Below are 13,099 nucleotides of genomic sequence, written 5' to 3'. Positions count from 1 at the left end.
GGAGGTAGAAGCTGAGAGGTGGCTGCAGACCGGGGCTCCCCAAGGGGGCAGGAGCCTGGATCCATTGTGGAAGGTCTGTGCATAAACTTCCTGAGGGAACTGAGCCTGAGAGGCGGCCCTGCCCCGACCTCAGCACCTGAACTAAATCTCACACTGAATAGCAGCCCTGCCTCCACCAAAAGCCCTAAGGCTGGAAGCAGCATTTGAATCTCAGACCCCAAACTCTGGCTGGGAGGATCAGGAGGCTAGGTGGGTGTGAGGAGAATATTCAGAGGTCAAGTCACTGGCTGGGAAAATGCCCAGAAAAGGGAAAAGAAATAAGACAATAGAAGGCTACTTTATTGGAGAACAGGCATTTCCTCCCTTCCTTTCTGATGAGGAAGAACAATGCTTACCATCAGGCAAAGACACAGAAATCAAGGCTTCTGTGTCCCAGCCCACCCAATGAGCTCAGGCCATGGAAGAGCTCAAAAAGAATTTTGAAAATCAAGTTAGAGAGGTGGAGGAAAAACTGGGAAGAGAAATGAGAGAGATGAAAGAAAAGCATGAAAAGCAGATCAGCTCCCTGCTAAAGGAGACCCCAAAAAATGTTGAAAAAATTAACACCTTGAAAACTAGCCTAACTCAATTGGCAAAAGAGGTTCAAAAAGCCAATGAGGAGAAGAATGCTTTCAAAAGCAGAATTAGCCAAATGGAAAAGGAAATTCAAAAGCTCACTGAAGAAAATAGTTCTTTCAAAATTAAAATGGCACAGATGGAGGCTAATGACTTTATGAGAAAGCAAGATATCACAGAACAAAGAGAGAAGAATGGAAAAATGGAAGATAACGTGAAATATCTCATTGGAAAAACAACAGACCTGGAAAACAGATCCAGGAGAGACAATTTAAAAATTATGGGACTACCTGAAAGCCATGATCAAAAGAAGAGCTTAGACATCATCTTTCATGAAATTATCAAGGAAAACTGCCCTGAGATTCTAGAACCAGAGGGCAAAATAAATATTCAAGGAATCCACAGAACACCACCTGAAAGAGATCCAAAAAGAGAAACTCCTAGGAACATTGTGGCCAAATTCCAGAGTTCCCAGGTCAAGGAGAAAATATTGCAAGCAGCTAGAAAGAAACAATTCAAGTATTGTGGAAATACAATCAGGATAACACAAGATCTAGCAGCCTCTACATTAAGGAATCGAAGGGCATGGAATAGGATATTCCAGAAGTCAAAGGAACTAGGACTAAAACCAAGAATCACCTACCCAGCAAAACTGAGTATAATACTTCAGGGGAAAAATCGGTCTTTCAATGAAATAGAGGATTTTCAAATTTTCTTGATGAAAAGACCAGAGCTGAAAAGAAAATTTGACTTTCTAACACAAGAATGAAGAGAACCATGAAAAGGTGAACAGCAAAGAGAAGTCATAAGGGACTTACTAAAGCTGAACTGTTTACATTCCTACATGGAAAGACAATATTTATAACTCTTGAAACATTTCAGTATCTGGGTACTGGGTGGGATTACACACACACACATGCACACACGCACATATACATAGAGACAGAGTGCACAGAGTGAATTGAAGAGGATGGGATCATATCTTAAAAAAAAAATGAAATCAAGCAGTGAGAGAAAAATATATTGGGAGGAGAAAGGGAGAAACTGAATGGGGCAAATTATCTCTCATAAAAGAGGCAAGCAAAAGACTCATTAGTGGAGGGATAAAGAGGGGAGGTGAGAGAAAAACATGACGTCTACTCTCATTACATTCCACTAAAGGAAAGAATAAAATGCACACTCATTTTGGTAGGAAAACCTATCTCACAATACAGGAAAGTGGGGGATAAGGGGACAAGCAGGGTGGGGGGGATGATAGAAGGGAGGGCATGGGGAGGAGAGTGCAATTCGAGGTCGACACTCATGGGGAGGGATAGGATTAAAAGAGAATAGAAGTAATGGGGGACAGGATAGGATGGAGGGAAATATAGTTAGTCCTATACAACACAACTATTATGGAAGTCATTTGCAAAACTACACAGATTTGGCCTATATTGAATTGCTTGCTTTCCAAAGGGAAGGGGTGAAGAGGGAGGGAGGTAAAGAAGGTGGAACTCAAAGTGTTAGGATCAACTGTTGAGTAATGTTCTTGCCACTAGGAAATAAGAAATACAGGTAAAGGGGTATAGAAAGCTATCTGGCCCTACAGGACAAAAGAGAAGATGGAGACAAGGGCAGAGAGGGATGATAGAAGAGAGAGCAGATTGGTCATAGGGGCAATTAGAATGCTTGGTGTTTGGGGGGGGAGGGGATAAAAGGGGAGAAAATTTGTAACCCAAAATTTTGTGAAAATGAATGTTAAAAGTTAAATAAGTAAATTTAATAAAATAAAAAAAATAAAAATAAATAAATAAATAAAAATAAAAAATATATGAAATAGACTCAGGCCATGGAAGAGCTCAAAAGGACTTTGAAAATCAAGTAAGAGAGGTGGAGGAAAAATTAGGAAGAGAAATGAGAGCAATGCAAGAAAATCATGAAAAATGGGTCAATAGCTTGCTACAGGAGATCCAAAAAATGCTGAAAAAGATAACACCTTTAAAAATAGACTAATCCGAGTGGCAAAAGAGGTTGAAAAAGTCAATGAGGAGAAGAATGCATTAAAAAGTAGGATTGGCCAAATGGAAAAGGAGATCCAAAAGCTCACCGAAGAAAATAGTTCTTCAAAACTTAGAATGGAGCACATGGAAGCTGATGATTGTATAACAAATCAAGAAATTATAAAACAAAACCAAAAAAATGAAAAAGTAGAAGACAATGTGAAATATTTCATTGACCTGGAAAATAGATCCAGGAGAGATAATTTTAAAATTATTGGTCTATCTGAAAACCACAATCAAAAAAAGAGCCTACACATCCTCTTTCAAGAAATTATCATGGAAAACTGCCCTGATATTGTAGAACCAGAGGGTAAAATAAATATTGAAAAATCCACCAATCACCTCCAGAAAGAGTTCCCAAAAGGAAAACTCCCAGGAATATTATAGCCAAATTCCAGAGTATCCAGGTCAAGGAGAAAATATTTCAAGCAGCCAGAAAGAAATAATTCAAGTATTGTGGAAATATGAACAGGATAGCACAGAATTTAGCAGCTTCTACACTAAGGGATCAAAGGGTTTGGAACATGATATTCCAGAGGTCAAAAGGGATAGGATTAAAACAAAAAATCACATACTCAGCAAAACTGAGTACAACACTTCAGGGAAAAAATGGAACTTCAATGAAATAGAGGACTTCCAAGCATTCTTGTTGAAAAGACCAGAGCTGAATAGAAAACTTGACTTTCAAATACAAGAATAAAGAGAAATCTGTAAAGGTAAACAGGAAAAAGAAGTCATAAGCGACTTATTAAAGTTGAACTTTTTACATTACTACATGGAAAGATGATATTTGTAAGTCATGAGACCTTTTTCAGTATTAGGGTAGTTAGATTATACACACACACACACACACACACACACACACACACACACACATATATGTAGGAGGTATATAAGAGTATATATGTATGTGTATATTATATTTGTGTAGGTATGTATATGTACATGGCTGTATGTGTGTATGTGTATATGTATGTATATATAGAGAAAGAGCTCACAGGATGAGCTGAATATGAAGGGAGAATACCTAAAAATTAAAATTTACTGTTTAGTGGAAAGTACTAGGAGTAAGAGAAAGGGAAAGGTAGAATGTTGCAAATCATCTCACATAAAAGAGGCAAGAAAGAGCTTCTCACAATGAATGAGAATAAGTGGGCCTTAATCTTATGGGATTTGGTTTAAGGAGGGAATAACACATACTCAATTGGATAGGGAAATCTATTTTACCCTGCAGGAAGAGACGGGGCAAGGGGATAGGAGAAGGAAGATAATAGAAGGGATAGCAAATTGGGGAAAGGGATAATCAGAAGCAAACACTATTGTGGGAGGACACGTCAAGGGAAAGAATGGAATAAATTGAGGGCAGGATAGGACAGAGGGAAAAGTGGTTAGTTTTTTGCAACATAACTATTATGGAAGTATCTTGCATGGCTGCACATGAATGACCAATACGGAATTGGTTGCTTCCTCAATGAGGATGTGTGGGGAAGTGTCAGGCCTAGAGGCCTAAGGGCTACCCGAGTCTTACCTTACCTATCGCAGGTCTTCGGCTGGCCAAACTGGATAAACGTATGAGAGAAGAGACTTTCCAGAGTCGAACAAGGGTTAGGCTTTATTCAGGGTCTTGGTTACATGTGCAGGGTAAATTCTTCCTCAGGAGAGAGGAATCCTCTTCCCAAGGAGGCAAAGATCTTACGGTAAGAGATTGGAAATGGAGAGGGGAGAGGGGAGAGGGGAGAGGGGAGAGGGGCCTTCTGTCCTCTAAGGGCCCCTCAGCGCTAAGAGCGCCTTCAGGCTTTCCTGACCCTACTTAAGCTCTCCCGCCGCATAGTTTGCACGTGAATACCGGGCGTGCTCTCAGCCTTTTGTTAGTCAACAACAGGTGTGCTCAGACCCCGGGCCAATCTCAAGGGTGGGATGCTCTCCCCAGCAGGTATCCCAAGGAGAAGAGGAGGAGACGCACAAGATAGCCCGTGTCTCACTCATCAATTCCCAGCTGTTCCCTGGGGGGCCTCATGAGAACTCTGAGGTTAGAAGTCCTCACTTTTACCTGCCCGAGACTGTCCACATGGAAATGAGCTTACACCCCCAACAGGGAAGGAGGAAGGGAGAGAATATGGAACTCAAAGCTTTAATAATTAATGTTAAAAATTGTTTTTGCATGCAACTGGTAAATAAGATGTTCAGGTAATGGGGTATAGAAATCTATTTTCTCCTACAAGAAAATGGAGGGGAAAGGGATGGAAGAAGGGGGGAATAATAGAAGGGAGGACAGAGTGGAGGAAGGGGTAGATGGGGGTGCATGCTGTCCTGGGGTGGGGGGTGGGGAGAGATGCGGATAAAATTTTGAATTCAAATTCTTGTGGAAGTGAATGTTGAAAACTGAAAATAAATAAATTATATATATTTTTAAAAAGGACATATCTAGTCTGCAAAATTAGTTACAATGGTATCATTCTTGTCACAAATAAACATAATCAAGCAAAACAAGTGGCCATATTGATCATGTACAAAAATGTATGTCCCACTTTTTATAAGTCCACCACTTCCCTATTAAGAAAAGGGATAGCATTCTTCATCACTGATAGTCTAAAATCATGATTGATCATTGGATTGATCAGTTCTTAAGTCTTTCAAAGTTTTTTTTTGTTTTTTTAACATTGTTGTTGTTGTTTAAATTGTTCTCCTGGTTCTCCTCACTTCACTCTGCAACTTTTCTTCCAAGTCTTATCAAGCTGTGGGACCACTCAGTGCTTCCAACCAGTTCCATACAGCTCTAACAATTAATCTACACAGGTGCCCTGAGCGTTGTGTCATTTTCTCACAAGGGTAGACATGGAGTAACAGGAATGAATGACTGACCATTCATTTATTCTTTTTTGTTCTATTTCTACCCTTGGACATTTATAAGATTGGAGGAGAAGAACGGGGAATTCAGGCAAAGGAGCTCTTTCTTTGCCCTCAAGTTCATTGCTTTTCCCAAACTGAATGATGCCCTGAAGGGGTAGGTCCTAGCTACAAAGAACTAGGTGTATAGTGGATAGAGTGCCAGGCCTGGAGTCAAGAAGACTCCTCATCCTGAGTTCAAATGTGGCCTCAGATTCTTACTAAGCTGTGTGACCCTGGGCAAGTAACTTAACTTTGCTTGCCTCAGTTTCCTAATCTGTAAAGTGAACTAGAGAAGGAAATGACAAATCATTCCAGTGTTTTTGCCAAGAAAACCCCAAATGGATTCATGAAGAGTACAACATGACTGAACAGCATCAAAGAGAAAAGATGTAGGAGAAGACTAGCAATATTGATTGACAGTGATGAACAACTGTTTCTTTTTGTTCCTTAAACATTCCCTGAGAGACACAAACCAATCACTGGTGTCATGCAACCATGACAACCTTCTTCTCCAGGTTTAGAGAAGGTTGCAGCAAAGAAGGCTCTATGCCAGGGGAGCTGACCATCTCTGAACACGTTCTGGAATTACACAGAAAGCAGCTAGCAGTGAGAAATTAATCTGTCATGATCAATATGTATTTGTCTTGGAGGAAGGTCTATATTAAACAGGGACCAGTTTCCACACAGTGCTGAGGTGTTATAGAACATGCTCGTGCACACAACCATTTAGTGTTTGGAGGTCTTGCTAGCACTGGAAGAAGTGTACTTCTAATGATATTAAGAACTGTTAATATGGCTCCATTCACTATGGAGGCCATAAAAAATAATACAGTTAACATTAATGGACTTCTCTTAGCTTCATGTATTTGCAGCATGTGGTTTAAGTCACAAGAGTCTCAGTGACTGCAACTAATCACAAAAATACTGGTGCCTTCTTTCTAGAAGAACCACAGAACCACAAGCTTGGGAAACATTGGAGAATATCTTTAATGACACCAATACGATACTTGATCATCTATGGTTCTCCAAAACACTCATAAAATTAAGGGTAGCAAATCAAATTGATCATATTCAAACCTTTAATCTGTGGACTCAGGATCAAGGATCTTGGACAGTTAACGTTACCTTGACTCAGAAATTAGAGGTTTTAGACTTGTGTGTGTAATCTATCTGATCATGCCCAAGGACAAGCATTATACCTTGTTCTTTTGGGTCTGCTAGTGTTTTTTCATAGAGGGAAGATATCTCAAGCTAAGTTAATGTGTCTCCAACAAGATCTAGTACAGCTAATATCAAATGTTACTTCATACAAGTAATACACTCAATACAACACTTTTGGTCATTTAGTTAACATAGGAATATTGCAGCTGTGATACATCACTGGTTGGAACATATACGAATGCCAGCAATATGGATAAGAATTATACTTAGGCTGCTGGATCTGGCTCACCAGCCTCCATGTGATAGTTCCTATTTTATTTGAACACCCTGATTTTCCATGGCATCTGCCACCAAAAAAAAGTACCCCCAGGATTGGGAAAATGTGGTAATAGCTCTACATATTGTAGGGAACAATCCATACTATGGATACTATGGTGATTTATCATATGTCTGTTTTACCTGTTTTAAGAGTCTATCATGGACTTATGGGTGTCTTATAATAGAGGGTGGAGATAAAACATTATCCAGCTATCAAGGATTTGTGAAGGATTGATATATCTGTGAAACAGTGGATGTTATTGTTAAAGGATATTTTCAGTCCCAGGTAAGGTCCAACCTAGATGCAGATTCTACTGAGGAGGAGTGTGCCAGCTTTGTGGCACTTATAAATCTGGTAACCACACCTCTAGCAAATACAGGTCTATTTATGAACGTTCGAGAGCACCAAGATCCCATGAGGGATCCTGATCAAAAAGCTGGTAGCAGTGATGATGGAGGCATAGGATCTGAAGTATTGGCTAATTCCCTAGTAAAAGGCCCTTCTGCAGATGAACAGTTTCATCACAGAGGTCCGGATGATGAGTAGGGTGGCCTCATGTACTGTAATGGTGCTTCTGCCCTTATGGTGACAGAAATTTAACCTTAATCACCCAAATGGTCCATAGAGATAAACCATCAATTATCTCTTTTCCTATTTTACTAAGTATTGTCTTAAAAAAAAACAAAAAACCAAACAACATTCCCTGAACATTCAGGGCCATGAGATGAAAAAGAGAACAGAGGGAAAAGTACAGTGCAAGTACAAGTATAATCCTGTCACATTACTTTTCTTTCTTTTTTTCCTGTGTTTTCTGTAGTCTTTAATAACACCCTGAAAGATGTTACTCTTGGTGCCTAAGTACAGCCTTTATTACCCACACTCATGCCCACTTCATTCCACTGGATAGGCAGCTAATTTTCATTCATTTGAAATTCTATCAACATAATTTTGGCAGGTGGTTTCGCCTTTTTTTCTCTCTCTTTCAAAAACTGACAAGGAAATCAAGTGCCAAAACTACTAGTTAAGTCAAGATCTTTACCACATTTGCATCACAATATTCACTCAATTCCCAGATGAGACATTACTTGATGACACTGCATATACACTGGAATCCTACAGCAGGAAAGTTTCAACCACAGATTACATGCTGCAAGTCCAGTGAGTCTAAGCCACTGTTCCCAAGGGCATGCAGCTTGGAGTTTCTTGGCTTCACTAAAATCTTAACTGTGATATGGTGCTTAGAATTCTGCAGTAGAGCTGCAGAATTTTAAGTATACGTGAAACAGAGAGTTACAGAAAACCTTTATTCCACCACAACTCTACACACAGCTTTTCCTTTTGGTTATTGGAACTAAAAGAAAAATGCCTTCCTGGCCTGATACAGATAAAGAACAGAACCAGAGCAAGTTCAACGAGCCAAAGTCAGAGTTATAGGTGGGTAGAGTCATTTGGCAGGCAGATTTTAAGGCATCTGAAAAAACACCAAGTTTGGGCAATCAACTGAACTTGCCAAAAATACAAGGCATAAAAACATGATATACTACTTACTCTATCTGGCAGGGCAGAGTTTTGCCAACTAGACATTTTTCACCAGGATTTAACACAGGTATGACTAGATAATTTTTGGACATCAAACACCAAAAACTAGAAGCAATATGTACAATGGATTTGACCTAAATAGGGGAGGAAAATGAATAAGTTAAAAGTAGATGGAGGGAACCCATAAAAGAACATTCTAGATGAATTTTAAATGGAATGTGTCTTACATGTAAGATGTCAGATGCTAAATAAATATAGTATTCAAATTTAGTAGGAGCTCAAAATAAAAAAAAGAGAGGGAGGGGGGAAGTAGGGAACAGAGAGAAAGGGAATTGAGGATATAAAACTGACCTAAACAAAGGCGAAATGTATCAGGTCCCTCCTCACTCTACTCAACCTTCTCTAAAATTCTATGTTTCATCTAACTTTTCATTTTGGCCTTCTATTCCTGGTTCACACTAGAGCTCAGCTCTTCTAAATTTACTGGTACTCTCTATATTCTATCTTTCTTATTGAATAATACACAACTCTGATTATCTTGCCTGTAACATGTTTACCCCTAGGCTCCTCTACCAAGTAAACATAACCAGGACTTCTCCTTGGGGGCAAAGTCACCACTGGCCCCCACATTTTCCAAATTTGCAAACTATGGTGTGGTATGAAAAGCATACAATTGCTGTCAGAAACTGACTTTAAATCTTGGCTCTTCCACTTACTGGTTTTGTGGTCCTAGACCAATCATTTCATATATCTGAACCTCAGTTTCCATACAGTCATCCTATCCTGTGAGATCCTTCCTCCCACCCATCATGATCTTAGGGAATGTTCCATCTGGACCACAATAATTATACATTTCCATTTATGCTTTCTTAGCAGTACTCATTTCTAATTTGTGCTTTTTCACAGATAGCTAGTGTTCAGAATAGTCTAAATTATTTTTGGCTAGATAAGTCTCAATCATAACTTGGTGATTTATTTCAAAAAAAAATTCAATCTTCCTCAACAGGTTGTTCTGAAACTACACAATTTTAGAATTCCAACAATTTAGATGTGTAAAACAGAGTCATAAAAATTAACCCTTCCCACTTCCCGTCCCAGGTTCATTACAACCTAATCAATTCACATAAGTGATATATATATATATATATGTAATATGGATCTTATTATACTCAGTAATAGCAAAGACACTGAATTACTTATTTGTTTTCAGTCAATTAGTCAATAGATATTCATAAGGAACTTACTGTGCACCAGGCACTATGCTAAGTGCTGGGGATACAAAAAGAAGAAAAAGATAGCTCCTGCCCTCAAACATCTTAATTCCTCAATGTGCTTTACAGAATGCTTGAGAGATTCTAAATTTACCGCATAAGCCTGCCACAAGTGGCACAATGGGCCTTGACTCAGACAGACTTGAATTCAGTCTAGCTTCTAACACTTACTAACTTTGTGACGTTGGGAAACTCACTTAATCTCTGCCTCAGTTTCCTTCACTGTAAAATGAGGATAATAAAGCATCTACCTCCCAGAGTTGTTGTGAAAAGGAAATGAAATATTTGTAAAGTACTTAGTATGATATGCAGCACAAAGTAGGCATGAATTTTAACACACTTAATGCTGGTTTTTTTTTCCCTTCCCCTACAATAAATACTTACGGACTGAGGCTATCAGGAAGTAGCATCTATCAGAGAAGACATACTTTGCCCGCATACCAAGGAAATTACACTTGTGGCAGAGATTGTACATCACAAAAGACTAAAAGAGAGAAAGCCCAATGGAAGCAGCATGATGATAGTACCAGAAGCCATTCATGGTCCTAAGGTGCTAAAGGCATAAGCTTGGTCACAGGTATACCCTATATTCATGCCCTCCTTACCTGTGCTCTTGTCATAATTAGGCATAGGCTTCTTTATGTGTTCTTTTCATGTGTCTATTTTTCTAACTGAAGTTGTGTATATTTGTGGGAGAATATGCCCCATATTAATAGAGGAAAATATTTTACAGCTAAGTAGAGAGAAAAGAAAGGCACTGAGTGCCTGAAGAGACTAGAGTGGTAATAGTGTGCCCCAAAAGAGGGTCAAAGATGCTGAACTTGAAATTGAAAATGTGCTCAAATTAAAGACAAAGGTCAAAAATTGCCTCAGTGACCCTCGAAGTCAGAGCTTTTATCTTCAAGGCCAAAACATCAAAATCGAAAATGAAAAAATTTATTCAGCTATCTGGATATTTTATCTACGAAACTATCATTTTACAGGTCAAGGCCAAAGGAAGAGAAAAGCCATCACTATTTCCCTTCATCATGGGGCTATATGCTGATACCACTTCCCCTTTATTTCCTAAAATACAGATTCCCTTCTGTGGGCTTTCCTCTTTCCCCTTATTCCTAATAGCATATTCTTTGTTAATTCATGAGGAGTAACTACTAAGAAAACATTAAAAAGTACAATAACAGATAAAATGAGTTAAGTTTACAAGTTTCAAAGGCCCTTATATCTGAATCTTGGCCCTACACATATCAACTCCAGGAAACAATTCCCTTTCAAATCCACTCTCTACATTACTGCTGGATTTCTCTAATACGGTTCTATGATTACATCATTCATCTCACAAACTGACTTCCATTCAGTCTTCTCTATTCTCTGCTCTGGAGAACTCTCCCTAACTTACTCACTGAGAAAGAAAGCCTAGGACAGGAGACTCAACATATTTTTTGTCTTTTCAGTCTATGAAGTCTATGGACTCTTCACAATAATGTTTTTAAATGCATACAATACTTAGAATTACAAAAGAAATTGATTATGATGAAATAGTTATCAATTTTTTTAAAGAAAATTTACTACCCCCAGGTTAAGAAAATCTGCCCTAGAGCAAGTCTGTACACTGAATAGCTTTCCTGGCTTTCAGCTACTAGCTTAAATGACATCCCACATTTAGGATGGCATCATGGCTTCTGATGGGGACGCTCCCAAACAGAGAGTTGATAGACTATATTTGTTTGTTTGTCTGTTTAGAATAATATCAGACAAAACTTCCTGGGATAGTCATTCATTCATTCAACAAGGATTTATTTAGCATCTACCATCTGCAATCCACAGTGAACTAGATAAAACTAAAGACAATTCCTGACCTTACGGAGCTTACATTCTAATAGCAATGCGATATTAAACAGATGATTAAGTTAAAGATAATTTGACCTGGTAGAAACACTAACAAGTAAGAGGAACAGAGAAAGCTTCTTGTAGGAGGTAGTACCTGAGTTGAACCTTGAAAGAAGCTAAAGATTATAAGATGAAGAGATGAGAAAGGAGTGTATTTTGGGTATGATGAACAACCTGTGCAAAGGTCCTGAGGAGGGAGATGCAATAATAAATTTTGAAAACAGCTAATAGACCATTTTGTTAGGAATGTAGAGTGCATGAAAGGAGAAATGTGAAAGAAGTCTAGAAAAGGGCTGAAGTCAAATTGTAAAAGGCTTTAAATACCTAACGAGTATACGTTTCTGTTATGTGTTGTTGATAAAGTAATATCTGTAATATCAGTGTAGTTCATGTCTCTAATATGAGGGCATGATCAATTCGCCACAGGTGCCAAACAGCTGCTCTCACAATTTTGTTTACTTCTTCTTTCTTGACTTAAATGTATGTTTTGATTTGTATAGAAGCAGCTGCAATAAATTTTCTTGTAGGAAACAGTAATAGAACTTTTACCTTAAAGCAAGCACTTGGACTTATATGGTTAAATATAATGAGATATGTGGTTGATATTTCCTAGAATTGTAACTGAAAATTGAATTTGGTAACCAGAAGTTAAACCAAGGTAATTAAAATCAGAGAGAAATTTTTTTTAATGTGTTGCTCAATTCAAACACTGGAAGATTCTTTTCCTAGATTGTTTCAAAATATTTCCACAGTTCTCTGTGGTTGCTTAGCTACTACACCCAAGTCATTCCTTTTAACACCATTTTCTTGTAAATAAATTTTAATTTCCTAATTTTTACATCAAAAGTACTGCTTTCTTTCTAAGATTCCTTTTGGTAACTTGTTAACCTGCTAATTAAATGTTCTGTTGGAGACTGTTATCTGTTCTAGATACATATAATTTAAAGTTTACTGGCTCTTAAGAAAATATTGTGTCATATAGTGCTTGAAGGAATTATCTATTTTTATTCTTATTACCAGAAATATACCTTCAAGGGACATACAAAACAAAGGAAATAATTTTATTTCCTTTTTTCCAACAGGCCAAAAAAAGTTTCTCCACTTGCTGGAAGAAAATGTTAACCTACTCTAGACTTTGTATTCTGGGTTTCCTAGGTTGTTAATGAGATACAGCTGGAGTTGGGCAAAAGAAACTAGACCAGTTCTCTCTTGGCCCACTCCTGTTCCACTGCTTCCCAATCTTCTGTTTCTCCCTGTGCCAAGGCTGGGCTCTTAGAGAGGCCCAAGAGGAGAAAGTAAATGAATTTTGTGGAGAAATGGTATACATTTAGGAACAAGGAAACAGAATTAAATTCACCTCATTGAGTTGGTGTTAACAT

The sequence above is a fragment of the Notamacropus eugenii genome, chromosome 2, assembly GCF_028372415.1.
Source record: "Notamacropus eugenii isolate mMacEug1 chromosome 2, mMacEug1.pri_v2, whole genome shotgun sequence".
In the NCBI taxonomy this organism is placed as follows: domain Eukaryota; kingdom Metazoa; phylum Chordata; class Mammalia; order Diprotodontia; family Macropodidae; genus Notamacropus; species Notamacropus eugenii.
The sequence above is the reverse complement of the archived record's forward strand: the minus strand, read 5'-3'. Positions refer to the sequence as shown.